The sequence below is a fragment of the Tympanuchus pallidicinctus genome, unplaced genomic scaffold (assembly GCF_026119805.1).
Source record: "Tympanuchus pallidicinctus isolate F22 unplaced genomic scaffold, pur_lepc_1.0 scaffold1, whole genome shotgun sequence".
NCBI lineage: Eukaryota > Metazoa > Chordata > Aves > Galliformes > Phasianidae > Tympanuchus > Tympanuchus pallidicinctus.
This window is the reverse complement of record NW_026294618.1, coordinates 97,737,447-97,757,370: the sequence shown is the minus strand read 5'-3', so window position 1 is coordinate 97,757,370 and position 19,924 is coordinate 97,737,447. Positions and strand designations below refer to the sequence as shown.

General features: G+C 36.4%; 1 long non-coding RNA gene across 1 annotated transcript in view; it reads right to left on the bottom strand.

The window, feature by feature from the left end:
- LOC128079208 (uncharacterized) overlaps positions 1 to 19,924 on the bottom strand; it is a 125,085-nt gene that overhangs the window by 89,265 nt on the left and 15,896 nt on the right. Inside the window, exon 2 of the long non-coding RNA XR_008206028.1 lies at positions 13,452 to 13,485. This is a non-coding gene — a long non-coding RNA (uncharacterized LOC128079208). The remainder of the gene's footprint in view (positions 1 to 13,451; positions 13,486 to 19,924) is intronic.

The following is a 19,924-nucleotide window of genomic DNA, read 5'->3' as shown; positions in this document are numbered from 1 at the left end:
CGTCCATTAAAGCTTATGGTATATCATTCTTCCTGGGGCTGAAAAAGTAGCAAGTGCTCACCAGCTTAGACAAGCAAACTAAATTTGAAAGTGCTTCTTCCACTCAAATTTGACTCAATTCAGTTATTTCAAGGCTACTACACAACACACGTGATCCTAGTAAATAAACCAAAAATAAAAGAAGAATCAATCTTAAAAATTGTTATCATTTAATATGTCCTATATATCTTATTTAATAGAAAAATCCGATATAACAAGATGCTGATAAAAACTTTTCCCCCTCAAGCAGTCCTACTCCAGCTTTCAAAATGTACGATTCACTTTAAAACAGAATACTTTTTTTTTTTTTTTTTTTTTTTTAAGAGAAGAAAAGAGAAGGACTACACTGATACAATCCCAGACGATTGTTTATAGAGAAAGTAAAAAATACTAACAGCTTCTGAGTGTCCTTATAGCCCTGAAAGCTGCCAATATATCTGGTCCCAGATATGGAATGGGGTCTGTGACCGGATTGATTGCTTTTGGACAGGAAGGATAAAAGCATTTTTAAAGCTGCAAATGGCATTCCAAAGAACAAGAACAGAAAACACGAGTCGTAGAACACTATCAACACTGAATTAGTAGGGTCAGAAAAGTTTCTTTCCAAAGAACCCTGTTTTCATAACTTTGTGATAATGAAGAATAACTTCATTTATTCTTCATATTTGTCCTTCATATATATAAGACATCACACTGTATTTTGAATAGGAAGCAGAACAAAACCCAGTTTGCACACAGGTGAAAGGAAGATGTCATAGTTTATCCAAGCTCTGGCACATATGTGACCATCAACTTCCCTGCAGCACATCATTGAATGTGATTGTCCCTCTACACCACTATTAGAGGCACTAGAATCGAGATGGAGAGCAAACAACACTGCCCTCTCCATGCATGCTGAAGGGCAACACTAAGCCAGTCACAGGGGCAGGGCAGGTTCAGAATTTCTCCTCACATTCTAAAAGTTTGCCCCTTGGTATGGGGCATTTCCACCCCAGGCTTACTAGTATCAGCCCCTTCCCACCTCTCATTAGATAGCTGCCTCCCTGGTCAAATTCCTACACTAGCAGTGAAAGTTCATTCTGCCAGACAGTTTGGATCCTGCATTAAAGCCAAGAAGGCAAACAAATTGTATCTCTGTACCTCCTGAAGCTTCCAAGAACTTCCACCTGTGCTATAGAAAAACGCTTGTTTCTCTTGTGAGATCAAAGTGAATAATCTTCATCTGTGGTTAGTTCACTCTTGTTGGGGACTGCTACATATAACCCTGCTGCCCAACCTAGACTTGTTCTCCAGCACCTCCATTTCTTGCAGCAGTCTTTCACAGACAGGAGCAAGCAGATGGAGAAAATCTGCCTGAAGATATTTCCAGCAGAAGTGAAGGAGCTTCTGGGAGAGAGGTGGAACAAAGTGACTCTGCTGGGAGTAACTGTCTTGAGAAAAACAATTGAGGGAATGGGAAAGTCTAATAGATGCGAGAAAATGAACTCATTGGTTTGGGAATTATTACCGTCAGGGAAGGGCTGGAGCAAGTTAAAGAGGAAGGGAGGGCTAGATCCAAACTCCTGTTTTCAAGGTTTGTTTCTCATACACCTCATCAGTAGTTTGGTTCACTGAGCCGCTAAAATGTGCTTCTGTCTTAAAATATCCCAGAAACACTAAAGCAAAGCAGCATTACATACTGCAATAACTAGTATATCTATTTCTCTCACACACAATTCACAGCAAGGGATTTGACACAGCATACTTTAAAAACGTATTTGTCACCAGTGATCTATTAAGCCCTCTATCTGCAGCAAGCTAATGAGAATTTTTTAAAATTATGCCAGTTAGCAGCTACACAAAGAACTACAGACAGTAACGATTGTACCCTAAGGTGTATTCACATATATAACACATGTTGTTTGGATTAGACAGCACAACAGGAAAAATTTACTGAGACATTATGGCACCAAACCCAAATTATATAATTTTCTAAGACATAATCATTGAGCGGGTTAGCCTTTTCCCATAGATATAAAAAGAAATCCTTACACTAATTTTCATAAAAAAAATAGGATTAGTCCCTATGTCACTGTAATACTCAGGACAAGAAAATCGCCTTGTCTATGGTTATAAATAAAAACATATGGATCTCAGCAGCCACAAAAGAACCAAAGTAGAACTGAAAAATCAAGGGACTTGCGCCAGGGCAAGTAAAGAAGTGGGGGAAACAGAGCAAGCAAAACACCGATACAGTACCAGAGAGCTGACAGCAAGATATATATATAATGAGGCTGGAGAAAATGGCCTTTTGTCTTCCAAGTGCATGGATAGATCAGGAAGAAAACCTCTCAAGAAACTGCTTCTAATTCTCCCATTCTCCGAGGAGGGCTTGCTGCTCCACAGCTGTGCATCGCACAGAGACAAAGTTATAATCTAAGCCAAATGTGTTAGGAGAAGTCAGGGGCTGGTAGAAGAGAGGCCAAAAATGCAATGCTGGAAGGTTGACCCCTATGAGCAGCCATCCCTTTGGAGCTGGCATAGAGATCAGCTAGAAGGCTACTACAGGCAGTGCACCTGCTGTTCCCATGCAAGACCCCACATCTTGCTCTGCACACTGTCACCTCTGTCACCAGACAGAAGGGCAGCAACTGCTTCTTTTCAGAGAAGGCACCAACCACAGATATACAGTTTATTCCACCAGGCAATGTTTAATCTTGTTTTTACTTTTAAATTGATGCTGCTTTGCTTGTAGAACTACCCTGTGGGTAGCTTGAGAGAGTAGGCAAGCAAGCAGAACACATATAGAATTATTCATGGTTACATTCAATTACTGTGTATCATTTTATTCCAATAACCCAGTGCAGTAGTCTAACCACCAGGTTAAGCTCAGTATTTGAGTCAATTTCCTGGCAGCAGAGGAGACCCTCCCTCTCAAATGAAAAAAAAAAAAAATCCTATCTGAGCTGGTTCAGACTGTACTTATAGGTGTAGATGGTACCTGCTCTGTAGGGAAAGCTCAGTTATTAATATTACAAGCACATTTCTGTCAAGTATCAAATACTAAGTTTGTCCTAAAGTAATTAAAATCTACTATTTAATTTTATTATTCCACTCTTGAATGATATTATCTTTTAATTGTGCAGCTAATTAGGTCTGGCACCTGCTCTGTTACGGTATTAAAAAATAATATGAAATTAAAATATCTTCTTCCGGCCACAGAGATCATCCACAGATCTTTCATCACCAAGCTCTGTCTAGCAGCTTCCACACCATCACTCAAAAACAACATTTCCATTTCACTTGTTCCTCTTCAGTTAGACTGACTGAATTGCTTTTAATCTTTTTGTGGGATGTCATTGTGTGAAATGGTTTATGACCACATAAAGATGACAGAGAAGTTGGTGTTTCCTGGTTTACAGCTGAGAGGAGGGCAGCAAAAAATCTTAACATCTCCAGTGTTATATAAAAATCATGGTAAGATTTGCAGCCTGCTTCTCACTGCTTAGTTTTCTGTCTCTCTGCTGCATCGGTAGGATGGATAGGTAAGCAGTTAAGTCTGAAATAGCAGATGGGCTCTGGAATGGACTAGTACTTCTCTTGTCTGCTTGGTCTATTGCCTCTGGAGGAACTAAAGAATCACGGGACAGTCTGGCGTCTTCTAATATCTCTCAAGAGAGAAATACTGAGGAAATAGCACAGAACTTTAAAAAAAATTATTACTCTGTTCATCTGCTCATACTATTTATCTGCGTATTATAACATTACTTATGTTTTATCTTATTCCTAAAGATAGCACTTGCTTTCTAGCTGCAATGCTATTTCCATATTATTATTATTTAGATCGTCTCAGAAAATACTGTTATGCAGATTGTTAACAACACCATCAAACCATGTAGACATTAACATAACAATAGATATGAATGCCACTGTTACACACTCACTACAGGCTCACATTAATGCTGCATCTTCTAATTCACAAATAAAGCCTCTACCATCCATTGATCACATGGATCTTAGCACATATCAGATTATTTCACCATGAAAATGGTGGAAACAAAAAACCTACAAGAAAAGCACATAGTTCCGCTATATAAAAAAAAAAGTCCTCAAGTTTCAGTAGCTAGCTTCTGTATTTCTTACACTGTTTTTCTCCTTCTTGCTGGTTTCTGTGAGTCTAGAAATCAGTAAATAAGTGTATGAAGCGGCACGCTTTTGCCTCATTTCACTCCTGAGGCATGACCTCGTTACTCAGAGAATGCCTTAGCGTCTTCCGTCCAGATGGCGTTTGTTTGTCTGGCATGGGGGAGGATATATCTCACACAGATGCCCAGGACTTTCAAGACAGAGTGGGTGGGAGAGTCAAACCAAGCACTTGCTGCTTTTTGGCAGGAAGGTGCAGCCAAAATGAATGCTCAACATCTGAGTTCCCTTGCCTTTACAAAAATACTCTATTAGAAATCTTGATTTTCAAAAGGGGTAGAAAAAGGAGATCACTGAGAATTTGCAAGAAAGTACACAAATAAGAGCTTACATAAAATGCTGCTGGATCGTAAAATATAGAATGGCTCAGGTTGGAAAGGACCTCAAGGATCATGAATCTCCAACCCCCCTGCCACATGCAGGGCCATCAGCCTCCCTATTTAATACTAGACCAGGCTGCCCAGAGCCCCATCCAATCTGGCCTTGAACACCTCCAGGGATGGGGGCATCCACAACCTCTCTAGGCAGCCTGTTCCACACCTCACCACTCTCACAGTAAAGAATTTCCCCTTGACATCCAACCTAAATCTTCCCTCCCTCAAAATATTTCCCCTTGTCCTGATGTTATCTAACCTTGACACTGAGAGTCAAATAGATAAATTCCTTCACATAATTCAGATCCCTGTGTTCTACTGTTATGAATGATTGTTGCAAATATTTCTACTTTTAGGATATCACTATGAATGTTTACATATGCATCAATGGAAGAACACATGCAGGACCCTGAATTCTAACTTTTACAGAAATACCCATCTGGGATTTTTGTCAAGGCAGTCATTGCAATCAGCAGAATTTTTTTTTTTTTTTTTTTTTTTTTCTTATAACCCCTTTTCAATATGACCTTTCTGCTCATACTCAGGATTCTCTATAGGCCTAACACTGAACTCAATATATGGCAAAATAAACATGTTGTGTACCAAAAGAAATGGGCCTGCATGAAATTATGTAGTGTTCTTCATGTACATCAACTTTCTTTACCTCTGACTTCAGCTGATGTAGTCTCAATTTTAAGAAGTACAAAAGTTTTTGAAAAACAGCAATGTTCAGAAGTGTAAAAATATCTTTACTGTTCTGAGTTATTTGAGTTTTCCAGAACAGATATAATACATAAAAACATGCAGAAAGCATAAACTGCAGTTAAATGACAAAATTATAGTAAAAATAATAGTTTTGTAAGAAGCTGGAGTGAATGTCAGAACCAGTATATAAACTTGCATCAACATTAGGTTACATTATTAAATAATAATATTTATCGAGCCTAGGGCAGGAACCACCCATGTAAAGGTAGTTCTGTGTTAATCAACACAGTACAATCCATGTGCATCTTTAGAATGCAAGAAAATTTAGAATGCAAGAAAAGAGCAGTGAAAAACCATGGATAGATTGCTTCATCCTTGCAATTCATGCTAAAATTTAAGTAGCCATTAAAACAATCAGTGGTAATAGAAAAGCCTCACATCATTTATGAAATACAAAAATTAAAACAATTTTGGCTGTTGAGCTCTGGTTCAACATCTGGACAAATATGTTTTCCAGATACATCAGTAAAAAGCCCTGAAACTGCAGAAAACTAATATATTAGTGAGTGAAATGAGGCAAAAGCATGCCGCTTCATACACTTGCATTATTGTTTGTCCTGACATTTTCTGAGTTACCTAAAATATTTGCAAAATCTGAGTACTTAAGAAAATAGTTTGGATTTTATATTTGAAGTATTCTTATTTCTCTTGGCCTGTACACATTAAATAACCTTGTTTAGTAAATTGCAAGAGTATTTAGAAACCTGATACACATGGCACTAGAATCTGAAGCAACCCTTGTTATGATCCATTTTACTGATTTTATCACTTTCATAACTAGGGAGCAGAGCTGGGCAAAAGGACTTTACAGACAAAAAGCTTCACCAAAACAAAAAATGGAAGAGAAATTATGTTGATCACATAGTTATTTTCATTTCGTGAAATAGTTTGAATGAAAAAAACAGAAGGGAATTTTAAGAAGCTTAAAGTGTTCATCAAAATGTTTCATAGCTATGTTAGAAAGGAACATTTCAACATATTATTGCACACCAAGCTCAGTCTGAAATCTACCTGTATTTTAAAACTACACAGATCTGAAGCTAAGTAGAGAGAAAACCAATTCATGTTAGTTGAATAGATGGAAATATCAACTCACAACAAAAAGATTTTCCATTTATCTGAAATTGTTTTTGTGGGACAGCTGATTCACTGTGCTTTAGAATATTTTCTTCAGTGATATTTTGAATAATGCTATTTTTGCCGTTTTTATTTACTCCTTTACTTAAAAACAAAACCTTGTTATATCGTGTACCAACTCCATTCTCATGTAAAACAATGAATGGCATAAATGCAAAAGGAAGGACAAAAGCAACATTGAAAATGGATATTGCTGACGTCCAGTGACTGAACTTTAAAAAAAAAACAAACAAATTTAGATAATAAATTCAGAATTTAGATTATTTCTTTTAAAGTGTAATACTTTAGATAGTGAATCAAGATAAAAACAAAAACTATGAATCCAATACCATAGCCTAGGCTAACATACCCATGCATAACAATCCTTCCACAGGGGGAAACACCTTATAGATTCTTCTTTTTTTTTCCCCCCTACAAAGAGAGTTCATAACGTATGAGCATTTACTGACACAGCACTAATTCTGCTGGTGATTCAAAAATGTGTTTTATTAAGTAAAATGTTTAAATGTTCAGCTGAAGGACAATTTGCGTGCACATGTAAATTATCTTTGACATCTATTTTTCCATAATTAGTTTGTGGGTAAGGATCCTGACATTTCCCATAACAAGATATTTCAGTAAGAAGTACCTATGGATCATCAACACTGGATCCCTCTGCTTTAAGATGCTCTTCTTCTGTAATTTCAGGCTGTTTGACTGTCAGCTATCTCAGGCAAACATTTGACTATTACATTAGGCTATGACAGACACCTTCCAAATATTTATTCCAAGCTATGAAAAAGATCTGTTTTATCAGAAGAGAGGGAGATACACAATTTTTCATTTAGTTTCTTAGCTATACCTCTTTTGCTCCCTAACAGGTCAATACAGAAAGCATACACCCCCTCCACCAGCCAGAGGAAAATAACTGAGCAAGGACATATGTTTTCTTCAAACTTTTCTACAAACTGGCTTAAAGAATTATATGCTCTTTGTTGATAAACATCTGTCACTTTCTATCATTATATTTTCTAATTTCTTTTTAATTCTTAAATATACCTGTTTTTCACTCAAGGCTCTTACACATAAAAGCATCTAAGCTCAGTTGACTCCACGAAAACAGAAAAATTCCCAAGAGTATATGAGCTAATGACTCATGCCACAGTGCTTCCCCAAATATCAAATCTTTTAAGACCCTTCCCTATTCTGTAGCTCATAAAAGGAACCTTCGCATCATAATCTGCTCTGAAAGCTAAAAGATAAAGAACGATGTATTTTAAAGCATAAAAATATACTTTGTCAGAAAGATCCATCAAAGTTTGCATTATTTATCTGGCACTGCAAATCCATATTCAATATCTCAGCTGACCATAGAGATATAGAAAGAGAAAACAAAAGCTATAAGATTTAAATGATAAAATGATCATTTTAAAGACAACTGGCCCCAATACTGAGCCTTAGGGAACCGCCCTCCTGCTGGATTTAACTCCATCCACCACAACTCATGGGGTCCCAGCCACCCAGCTGGCTCTTCCTGTCTCTGCCCTCACCATTCCTCGCAAAAGAAAGGATAGAAGAAAACATTGCTTGTGCTCCTAATCCCTTAACCAGTTGTCCCAAGGCCCTAAAGTTCCTCTTGAGTGCTCTTAGACTTCCTGCTGGAATTTCATCACTGCCTACCCAAAAAAAAAACAAAAATGAAAAATAGTCTGAGGGCCAGGAAAAGAAGCTATCTCTTTGTATCTCTAACCTAAACCCAAAACAGGAATAAGACTTCTCTATTAAGTGGATCCTACCTGCATATTAGTTCTTCCATTCACTTCAGAAAGGACAGTGACCCATCATTTCATCACTGCAGTGATTCATAAAAATCAGTCAAGCTAAGGGCTGCAAACCTGTTCTTAATTTACAGCCACCAACCTCACCATGCAGCATTTTTTATTTTTTTTTTATTTTTCTATCTGGTATTATAACTGCTAACTTCTAGTGAGAACATTTAAATGGTTTTTTTTTTTTTTTTTTTTTTTTTTTTTTTAAACACTCTTCTGATGACACTGATCAAAGCTCTTTCCTTTTGTGACCCTCAGAGATTTTTAGTCACTATAGTCAGCTCTGTCTTCTACCTTGCTTTTTTACTTTAATCTTACCTGGAGTCAGTCAGAACTGATGCAGTGTTTACAATAATGTGCTGAAGCTTTTCAAGTCCATCTGATGAAACATTAATAATTCAGAATTATATAATAAATCATTTATGTTTCTGCAGAAGGGTATATCACACTGTCTTGCCTGAATCTCTTCCCTTTTGAGGTCCTATTTGTCATACACAAATACCACTGGCAGAACTCAACTGGAAAACATGCTTCTGCCAGTCAAGCCTTAGGAGGTGTGAGAGTTCCCTGACAACAGAACTGTCTTTGTAGGCTAAATACTGCACAATTGCAAAGCTTATCTATGTATATTCCCTGAAATTAAAAATATGCATAAAGATGGAAAGCTCACTAACATACACATATGGATATAAAATGGTCTTTGAAATATAAAGGAAGGGCATATGCAGAAAACATAAACAAGCATCAGTTACAGCTATAAATGTAAAGTCCTTTCTAAAAACTGCATTTAGAGGCATAACGAAGATTGTACACAACAGTGTATCAAGAACACCAGATTGGCCCTACTTTTGTCAAAACAGCGTGTTAGATGGAACAGAGGTTTATTGCTGGAGAACTTCTCAATCACTATTAGAACTAAAAAAGTCTAGATCTCTTCAGAAATGTCACATTCATAGCAAAACACCCCGCTATGTCAGTGACAAAGACCAACCTACAGAAATCCTGAGAAAATATAGCACATCACCTTCACAGGGGGTTGCAGCGTTTTGCTTCTGATGGTAAGACTCTCAAGGGTTTTACTTCAGGTGTCTTATTAAACATATACTGTAGAAAATGAAATTCATGTTCAGACAATGTTTTTTTTTTTTCCCTATCGTCTTAATATTTTAAATCTGTCATCAGTACTTTCATGAAGGTACCTGCTCTGACCTTGACCTCCCACTCTAAACTTATAAGCACAGTATAGATTCTCATTAAGTCAATAGGAGCTGCTTAACTGGAAGCAGCATTTGAGCCAATTATTGCACTGTGAAAGAGGACAGGCATCTCCCATAGCTATTCAACTAAAATAGATATACTGAAATTCTTTCATCTCAAACTTATTTACTTGAATAATATTCAGCAAAATAGGACTTCAGTGCAAATGACTTCTTTCTTTAAGATGTTAAAGACCAGTTATTATTACTGTTCTTCAAGACCATACTTTCTAAAGGAACTCCTGTTATTTCACCTCCACTTTTGTAACATCTGTGCTTCAATCTCAGTTTGCCTCTTTCTTACTGTGTGTGTGTGTTGGGGGGGGGGGCAGAGGGGAGAGGAGGAAGGTATCAATAGTACTTGCATTTCTAATCTTCTACTATCTTCTACTAAGACATGGCAGCAATTTCCCTCAATAAAATTTCAGGAAACTTGGTATTCCTGTCTTCCCTTCAGAAGTGACAACAAAGCATGTAGTGAATGCCCAGTGGAATCTCAAGAGTCAGTATTTGAAAGATGAAGGTCTTTCTCAGGGATGGACTGAACTAACATGTATTGTAACCTTGTCTGATGCTTTGGTGCTGTGTCCTTCCTCTGGGATCCTCTTTTCATTTAGCACAGTGCTTGCAGGAAGCTAACCAGTACATAGAAAGATTTGAGTATAGGAAGACAGCTCTGTCAGGCAACAGGAATGAAGGGCTGAAAATTTCAACAAATATCCAGGAGCTGAAATGACATTGAATGCTCAGCACATTGTCATCTTGTGTGTCATCCCTAGGTCAGTAATAGAAATCAATTTCGATATGGAAATATCAGAACACGGAGAATGAGAAGATTGCTACAGGTGGTATCAGATATTCTTTTCTCAAAAGCCATCTCGACATTTTTTTAACAGTCAGGGGAGTTTCTCAGTTCTGCGCATAAGGTACAACATTTTTTGGTGCAAAATATGAGAATTCAGTTACTGTGGGATCTATTCAAAGAACAGAACTAGAAAACTTCAGTGTAAATTCAAGTGTCTTTCAAGATGGCTAATTCACTTCAGTCACTGACATCTGCATATGTACTTTCCAACAGAGCAATCAAGCTCTTCTGAATAAACTCACTAGAGCTGCTCTCCAATCTGCTGGTTAAAATGTCAAAGGTTAAACTGATTTCACTATATTACACGAAAGCTCAGAAACAAGCAAAAGAAAATAAACCTATTTCAGACCATGGCAAGAGTTAGAACAACACACCATTTCAATACAATTACTGACAACAGCAATTAATGACAACAGCATAAGCAATAAAGTACAGTAAACACCTCTGCTAGCCCTTATACTGTTAATAAGTAAAACTACACTGAGTCTCATTTCTGACTATTTATGCCATTTCATCCTAGTTCCTTAGTTTGAAAACAAAAATAAGTGCTGATCATGTCAGATTTTTACTATATGCTTACTGCAATGAACTGAGAAATATGAGAAAACTAACATTTTTGACTGATACACAATCTTGTTTCTTCTTGCTTCCAATGTAAAAATGGAGAAGTCAGTGTGCACAAAGGAATATATACTGAAGTTTCAGAATTACTTTCTGCACTGCTGCAGTTGTTGGCCTTTTGGTTTTAAGCAAATTAACCCAAACACACAAAGAACAAAATCACAGCAAGATCATTGTGTACATTTTTAAAAGCTATAAAAATGTAACAATGCTGAAAGACATTAAGCTATATTATTGTGAATACATCACAACAGCAAACTGAATGAAAAAATCATTCAGTTCCATCCTACGAACATATAGTGGGAAACTAAAGATGATTGAGCCCCATCCCAAGAGCAATTAACTCCATAAAAAAAATAAGTGCATGGTTCATACTCTCAAAGACCCATCTTTCAATGGACAGCAAGATTATGTATACAGATACCACAATAGATTTTACTCCAGGTTTATGTCTACTTCTATATGTACACGTATACACACAATACGTATCCACATTATCCACATGCCTACGGTCTCATTTGAGCTGCTCAGGATTTTGTATTTTGCCCTCCATCAATGGCACAGATTTAAGGTACTCCTTACAATTCATAGAAAGCTATTTGGTACTGGGACTGCTGCATCCATTCTCTGTATCATCTATATAAGCAGAAACATGAGTTCACTGTGAAGCTTTAAATCCCAAGCACTCAAGCACTGCATGATAGCTATTGTTACTGTCCATAATCCTCTTTGAGGATTTTTTTTTTTTTTTTGAAGATGGCTGTATTTTTGAAAGCTGCCTTCTTTATAGTTCATTTTTAATGAAAATTGACATCTATCTGCCCTACCACACAACAGCAAGCTTTTAATTAAATGTGAGGATGAGGAGAAGGGAAAGATATAAATAAGACAGCTAGAGCAGTAGCTATCCTTATTTTGGTAAGCAGGACAAAAGATGAAGGAAAGATAGCAGGCTTGATTAGATGCATGGATCCAGGTAAAGGATACCACGGTAATCCTGAAATAAACACTTTTTCATGATTTAGGGTAGCTTTTTCAGTAGAAGGAGTTTTTTCAAGCAACAACAATAACAGGATTGATCAAAGCAGCAGACTTATATCAAAGGTCCTTCAGTTCTGTATCATTTTTTTTTTAATGATTGAAAGAGAATTAATAGATATTAATAGATATTTTCAATTTCCAGAACCCCCAAACATAATTTTCTTTTATATGTTTTGCTTTTGAACAAGTATAAAGTACTTTGAAAATAACTCTATTCATTTCCCAAATACACAGTAATAGAAATAGAACTCTAAGGAAAGCTCAGTCATTACTGTATGTTCTTTTTTCCACCTTCCGTTTCAATCCTTACGTCCTTTCTGTAATTAGCGAACACAGAGGTTTAGTAAAACAACGTTTGTATTTCAGTATTCCTCTTTCATGCTCAGGAGTACAGCAGATGCTTTAGAAGAAAAAAACACAGGGCTACCATTAGCATTAGTTTAATTAGCTATATTCAGTGGCAATTTACTCTCAGGCATCATTTATGCACGGAAGTTTTACCACTGGACAACAGAACAAACAAATGTATTTTTAGGATTTGAGATACTCTTCAAAACTGCTCTGCCAACAACTGCAATAAAGCACAGCCTACACTCACCTCCCTCAAGGGTCAGGCACATGCAATACGACCCACTTTCATCCTCAAAGATGAGCAAAACCACAGATCAAATACTGAAAACACTCTCTATGACAAGCTCTTCTCACCCACTGAGCTACACAAACCATCATCACCTGTAAAATATTTCTTTTATATATGCAGTTTCTGCAATTAATTTTATTTTACTGTAGTTGTTCCACTTTCAAGTAGAGTAAATACATCAAAAAATAATAAAAATACATACTAAATCTATTAGTGTTGAATATGTTCACTAAAAGAGTATTTTTCCAGCTTATTGTTCCACTGAATGCCTTTACAAAGCACAAATCAGCATTTTCTTGCAGCTTAACCCAGTGTAATGTATTGAATAGCTTAATCACTGAAAGCTGTTCAAATAATGATTACAACTATTCCTTATTCTAATTTGTCAAGGTGAGGGGGTTAGCTGACATTGTAACAACGGTTGTTACCATTCATGGGACCGTACACTGTACATGGGATTGTATTAAACATTTGCTTTTATAATATATTCGTATTGATACTTGTCCACTTGAAAATCCATTAGGAAAACTCCACTGAAACAAGTGAAAACAGTAGTGGTCCCATTCATTTGACATACTGTATGTCTAACAGAACCTAGTACACAGCATTGATACACTTTGTTATTTTGATGCTTGTTTCTAAAAAAAACAGTAAAAGATAATCAGAGTACAAAGACATTCATTTGTTTGGCAACTTGAAGCAGCAGAAAAATGCAATACTGACCTCAGTTGCACTGATGCTCTCAGTAGCAAGTTTCCTAAAAATAAATATCAATGTCAATCTTGGTTTTGCCTTGCACGTCATTGCTTCAAGATTCAAAAGTTGTGCCTTACACAGCTTTTAAGTTTTATTTAACCACAAAGTTGAGAACAAAATTAACTAATCACTTCCAAAAATGACACTGAATTAAACTCTGTTCTTTAGTTTTCGATTTAACACGTTCTACACTGTAAAAAGAAGACTTGAAGGAAAAGTTGTAAATAATGCATAATAACTTCTGAGAAGAATGGATATCATCTCAGTCTCTGATATAATCATTTCCTGATACATGTATGAGAAACAATACCATAGCAATCCAAATTTCTTTGCTTCTCCCCATCTCAGAGACAGAAGCAGAATTTCAAAAGATTGGCTAGGTTTGTGCCTGTATTCTTAATCTTAAATCTAACCAACAAATGAATGCCATCAAGACTTTTTCCCCTAGTACTACTACAAGTCATTTCATATTCAGCTTGGAATTACTAAGAATACCTTCTATTTAGGTAGACAAGTTAGAGATATATTAATAATTGATTTTTCAGTTTGTTGAATTAGCAAATCAAATCACACCTGCTGCTCAAATAGAAATGCAAATGCTTTTCTCAACAGAAATAACTCTCTCCTCCTGGTACTTCCATTGTCTCCCACCAGGTATTTTGAGTTAAATGAAAAGATACGTATTGCTTTGTTTTGTAATTTTTACGTGGTCAAAAATAAAATTTGTCTCAAATTCCCATAATGAAAAATACTTATTTTTCGAATCTCTCTATGTATTTAAAATATATACCTATATGTATGCATATAAATTTCCAGGGTAATTTTTTATTCTTGTGTATGTTTTCCCTTCTTCTGAATTTTTTTTTGTTTTGAACAGAAACAGTCACTGAAATACATGTGATTTGAAGATAGTTCTGTGTAATCTTAAAGTTGTAAATAATTTACTTGTTAATAAAAGCTTTATAAAACTCTTGGAGTCATTTGATTACAATTTTGCAAAACAAGGAAAAGGTGAGAAACTGAAGTGTGATTATTTTATGAAAACAACTCAACTCAATTCCTAATGAAGAGATACCACTCACTCTCCAGTTCAGTTGGGTTCTTCTGTATTTGAAAGTGATGTCACCCCAGAATCAGTAGAAAACACAGCTTACATAATAACAATAGATTATGTGTACTATTTAGTGATCCCTCAGCACTCTAAGAAAGGCCACTGAATTTTTCACAATTTATCATAATTTAAAAGCAACACTTGGAGCTCATATCAGTGAAGGTATAGCTTCTGAACAGATATTTTGAACTGGGCAACTAGAAAATATATTAGCAATCCAAACATATGCAGGATACGAGATTTGGGATTTCATGATCAACTTACTGACCTGCTTTAGTGATGCAGGATGATCTGTTTGTTGGAAACATTTTTACTCTCCTGTCTGAGAAATGCCAGTGGCCTTTCAAAAATGCACTGAAGTGTAAGATGTTTGGGCAGCGTGGCATGCTATGGTCAAGGGAAATGTCCCATTAAGCAATTATATTAATTATAAATTGCCTCTAAGAGGTGCATACTTGTACAGCAGATTATGCTCTCCACAAAAAAAGTACAAACCAGAATGTCTAATCCTTCCAAAAACTACTTCATAGGCTCAGCAAATTCAATCGTTATCTCTTTGAGAACATTTCTATTCACTAATATGATTTGAATTCCACCTTTACCTTAGCAGCTGTAATTTAACACTATAAGGGCTTGCATTAAAAAGCACACATACGGGACAGAAGAACTTATTTATTTTTACAACAAAAAGATGCCTCCAATTAATTGCTAATGTTATGCAGCATTATTGACAAAGTGTTGTAATGTTTTTGACTTAATAACAATTGAAGCAACATATGCTATCTAAATGAATTCCAAGCACGCAAATCTATTTTCAGTTGTAACAAAGACCCAGGATGTCTTTTCCAAAGGTGCCAAACTAAATTAGAAATGTAGGAGCACAGTTTTCAAAGACAGACAGTTAAATGAGCTCTCTTACTAACTTGTGGGCACCAATTGTACTGGCATCCCTGGGCCCAGCTGGCTGCGTACTGTAGATGTTTGTGTCTACAAATTAGGCTCTGGCTCATAATTCAATACCTTACAATTCACAAATGATAGATGAGTTCAGTTTTCTAGCTGAAAAGCTGGTAGAGTTACATTCATAAAAATAAACAAGCATTTGTTACTTAGATAACAGTTTTGGAATATATTTCCTAGTGCCATCAGAGAGACAAGGAAGCTGATAATGAGGATGATTTGTTTGTCATTAATCATTATAAACAACAGAAAAAAAAGCTAAAAAAATAAATGGGAATCTGATGATCTGAGACTGTTTTCTCTAATCTTGCTTCTGCTTTAGCAAGTTATTTTACTTTTCAAGATTCACTTATCTGTGGGTTTGTTTGATCATTAAATGCATTTAAAACAACAAGAGTCTTTAGAATCTTGATCACTTGTGGAAGGAGGCCATTTTGGTATTTTGAGACTATTTAATCTGGAAAGAGTAAAACAAATCTTTCATAGGAATTATCATCTGTTATCAGTTTTCAATTCTTTGCTAGTCAGGTCCCATGTTTTCACTGCAGGCTGTGGACAAGTATGTAGGCTTAAAGGATGGGGAAACTTGGAGCCTCTCTCCCCAAGCTGCATTGAAGCTGAGCAGATGAAATGGCTTATTTTACAATGAATATAGTAAGCAGAAGTCACAGTGATCTCAGATTAGCCCACACTAGTGGCTGACCACGCTCTGATGAATTGCTGCACTAGCTGAAAAAGACTAGACAAGGCTAGAATCATTCATCTGGGAGCGACCTACAAAGATCAAGTCCAACTGCCTGAGCACTTCAGGGCTAACAAGAAATTAAAATGTTATTGATAAGACGACAGCTTCCTTTTGAACACTGACAGGTTCTGGGCATCAACCACCTTACTATGAAGCCCGTTTCAGTTTTCTACCGTGAGAGTGGTCAAACACTATTTCCTAATGTCTAGTCTGAACATTCCCAGTGAAGCTCTGCATTATTCTCATGCTGCCATGGATTTTCAGGAGCAGAGTCTAGCACCTCCTTCTGCTTCCCCTCCTCAGGGTTTCTTTGAGAGGAGTGAGGTCACCTTTTGCCCTCTTCTTTTCCAGAGCAGGCAGCCCAAGTACCCCAGTCTCTCCTCACAGCACACTGCTTCCAGCCCTGTTACCAGTATTACTGCCTTCTGGTTGTATTTAAGTATTTAAGTATCTTAACATCCTTTTTATATTGCAGATAATACTTACTCTTGCAACCACTTCTTTCAGTCCTCAAAAAGCATCACACACTGGGACACTGAAGCTGCAAGAAAGAAGTTGCCAACCTCTTCAAGTATTCATACACAGGTCCTAGAGCAGGCACTGCTGCAAGTGAGGAAGCAGCAATTTGGAATACTAAGAGGCAAAAGTCAGGGCAAGACTTTGTGTCAGCTCAGAGAATTAATTCAATTATTCTGTTCTCAGCTATGTACCTAGTTTCCAATTAGGTGACAAATCATATTATATGTTTAGCAGTCCTATATTTCCACTGACAACTCCAAATCTAAGGACACAAAACAGTAAAATCTCCATGTCATTCTTCTCAAAGTAGCTAACTCTGGAATTCAGAAGCAATGTCTTCTCTCTCCACAAAGTGATTTCTTTCAGTGCCACACTAATTTTCGCCTATTTATTTGTCATCCATTGCTACATAATTCTCAAAAAAAATTAGCAAGTACTCAGTCATGACCCTGTGCAGAAGAAGCACTTTTGTAGCTGCAAATCTCCTTTGAAAAATGGTCAGCTTTTCTGTTTTTCACATGTCAGCAAGTAGCTGACTTGTACATCAGTTTCTATAAGCAATTTAAGAACAGACGTTCATACCACAGAATGATGTTGTATGCGTTCCGTAATTGTGGAGCTTAGCTAAATTCATATATGGACAGTATCAGTGTAAATATAGGTCTATAGATCATGTTTCTGGCAATATTATTCAAATATTGGTTTGTGCCAGTAAATTTGTCTGTTAAGGACAAATTGGAATTCAGTTTTTCATTTCTCTTCTATAATCTGTACATCAGAATCGTATTTCCACAATCTCTGCTGATCACAAAGCATAAAAACAGCTACCACAAGAATAGTGTATTTTTGTACAGCATATTAATCAAAGACTAAAGAAGAACTAGTCAAGGGATGCTATGAAGACTTGAGGGAGCTGGGTTCATTCAGTGTGGAAAAGAGAAGGCTCCAGGGATACCTCATTGCAGCCTTCTAGTACTTGAAGGGAGCATACAAGCAGGAAGGAGACTTTTTTTTTTTTTTAAACAGGGTTGGAAAAGGGGAAATGGTTTTAAGTTAGAAGAGGAGATTATTTTTGCTAGATATTAGGAGGAAGTTATTTACTCAGAAGCTGGTGAGGCTGTGGCATAGACTGCCCGGCAAAGCTGTGGATGCCCTTATCTCTGGAGGTGTCCAAAGTTAAGCTGCATGGGGCCCTGGACAGTCTGAGCTGGGGGGAGGTATCTGCCCTTAGCAGGGGAGCTGCAATTGGATAAGTCTCAAAGTCCCTTCCAACCGTAGTCATTCTATGAGATTTATGAACTATTCTGTAGAGGAGGTAGTTCCTACTGGTCAGGGAGCCCACATGGCTGAGTTCTGTTGATACATATGAGAGCTAACTCAAGAGAACTGACTGAATTATGCAAAAGAACTGAAAGCTGTAAAGAAAATTGCATAGATTATTAAAATAAAACCCAGGGAACTATGGTTGCAAGTACACTGAAAAATAGAACTGCTAGTTCAACCTACATGTGAGAATACCCAGTGCAAAGGCTGATCTCAAGTGAAAAAAAATGTTGCAAATCATAGACAAATTAGTATGAATATTTATCAAATGTTTTAATTAAAATTATCAAGCTGTTAGCTTACGTTCCAAAAGAAAAATCAGAAGAGACAGCAACCATGAAGCAGAAACAGTGTTGCAGAACAAAAACTCAGCTGGATCCCCCATCAGCAGCCAAGAAAAAAAAATACATCATGTGAGCATCCCACAGCCTTAATTCAATAATACTCAGAAAGCTCGCACATCCCAAAGGGTGCATGTTGCTTGAAAATGGAATTCGTTAATGCTCAAGCTCAAAAAATCAATACAGGAAACTCACTGAACCAAAAAGCATATGCCATGAGTCAAATTATCATTATAGATTGCTGTTTGCATATTTGTTTTCTTTTGTCAAGCCCAAGTGAACCATCTTATGTCAAATAGCTTTTGCTCTTAGAGAGCTCAACATCAAATTGGATATAATAAAAATGCAAAAACTGATTAAAAGACACCTTGTAACTTAATGCTGCAATGTGCTAAACTCTTTCTGCTAGTTGACTTGACTAGAGAAGAGCCTCTTGTGCAATATGACCCTCCTTGTTGTGGATCATACCTCTTTTACTAGGAGAGGACATCACCAAGATATATCTGCTTGCAACATTAATACAACCTCAAGCAGTTATCAAAAAAACCAAAATGAAATAGAATATGGTTTACAATTCATGTGGCACAGGAAAATCCCATAAAGCATGAGATTTAACAAAAGACACGTACAGTGAATTATTTTCTTGCATATTCTAATATATTTTGGCAGTGGAAAACCACCATAACTATATGTTTGGTGTAACATTTTCATGTAAGCAAATATATTTATACTTCAGCTTATATGAAAACTGAATCTAAATGTAGTATTTGCTGATAAGATGACAGCTCCTTCTTGTCAAGCATGCTACAAATACATAACTACTACAGAGAACACATTAGACTACTAAAGAGAATGCAATTCAGAAATTTCATATATCAGGATTTCACTATAGATGGGTATGAAGTTGAATTCTCAACTTGACAGACATTTCAAGTTATAAACTATATTGGTAAATAAGAACTCCTTCATTAAGATAATTAATAACAAAACTTTCAAAAGTAGGCTGAAACAGATATTCTGTATTACTGATGTTTACTTAATGGTGATTACAAGATATGCAATACTAATTCATTAGTTTTAATGGATGTTGCAAATTCTCACTACAACCAAGTCTCAGCTCAGTGGCACAACGTTGGAGCTGGGAGGAATCCATAAATGCTATCTTCTATTACTGTAAATAGAAAGACTTTCTTATGAGTTCAGTTTGATGGGCAGTCTGTTTGCAATTATATCCTACATAAATTATAGATGCAGAAGCCACGATTAATCAGCTGCTATAGTCTTATTAAAAAGTAACTGCACTGAAAGGTAAAACTAAATTTGCAGACAGATCCCTACTGCTTAAGCCTCACGTTTTATTCCAGAAGCAAAGAAGTAGTTCCATTATTAAAAAGTGCCAGCACAAAAGATTCTTAGAATGAGAAACTTTATAAGAAATGAA